Source organism: Globicephala melas, chromosome 13 (assembly GCF_963455315.2).
Source record: "Globicephala melas chromosome 13, mGloMel1.2, whole genome shotgun sequence".
NCBI classification, from domain to species: domain Eukaryota; kingdom Metazoa; phylum Chordata; class Mammalia; order Artiodactyla; family Delphinidae; genus Globicephala; species Globicephala melas.
The window spans coordinates 45,297,811-45,298,696 of record NC_083326.1 but is presented as its reverse complement, the minus strand read 5'-3'; the positions used below and the strand labels follow the sequence as shown (position 1 = coordinate 45,298,696).

Sequence of the window (886 nt, the reverse complement as noted above, 5' to 3'; positions counted from 1 at the left end):
TGTATTTCCAATCACTGTTACATAGATATTCATTGTAGATATAAGATGTTATAACTTAATGTAAGCTGTTACAGATTCATAAAATATTATGGTTATAAATGACTAGAATAATTACAAAATTCTCCAGCCTCATCTGGAATAGTGCTCTCTGTTTTTCATTCACCTAAGTATATGCTGCAATTCACTACAATCTTTTTTTTTTTTTGGCTGAACCGTGCGGTTTGCGGGGTCTCAGTTCCCCGACCAGGGATTGAACCTGGGCCTTGGCAATGAAAGTGCCGAGTCCTAACCACTGGACCACCAGGGAATTCCTAAATAATTCTTTTTCTTTTTTTTTTTTGCGGAGCACAGGCTCCGGACGCGCAGGCTCAGCAGCCATGGCTCACGGGCCTAGCCACTCCACGGCATGTGGGATCTTCCCGGACCGAGACATGAACCCGTGTCCCCTGCATCGGCAGGCGGACTCTCAACCACTGCGCCACCAGGGAAACCCCCAAATAATTCTTGATACTTAAAAGTACTTTCTGTTTGTATTTAATTAAACAAAATTTATATGAGCTCTTCCATGAAGAAAACTAGTTTTTGAAATTTCCCATTACTACTGTTGCAATATTCAGAAGTTATCACCTTGGGGTTTTGATGTATTGAGGAAATATTAGAATAAAATTCTAAGAGAAATGACTTTTTTAAAAAACTACGTCTTCATTATAAAAATGCAAGAATTATAAAAAGTATGAAAAAGTTCAGCTGAATGTAAAGAAATCACCGAAATTTAACTATCCAGATAAAAGCAAAAGTAATATTTATTACAAATATCTCTCTTTCTCCACTGTGTGTCTATATTGTGTGGTATACTCCATTCATATGCATATTCTGGGAAATACCT

At 37.5% G+C, this 886-nt stretch overlaps 1 non-coding gene across 1 annotated transcript; it reads right to left on the bottom strand.

The window, feature by feature from the left end:
- Positions 1-235: 235 nt before the first annotated feature.
- Positions 236-307, bottom strand: TRNAE-UUC (transfer RNA glutamic acid (anticodon UUC)). Its single transcript has one exon. It is a non-coding gene; the product is annotated as a tRNA-Glu (tRNA).
- Positions 308-886: the final 579 nt, after the last annotated feature.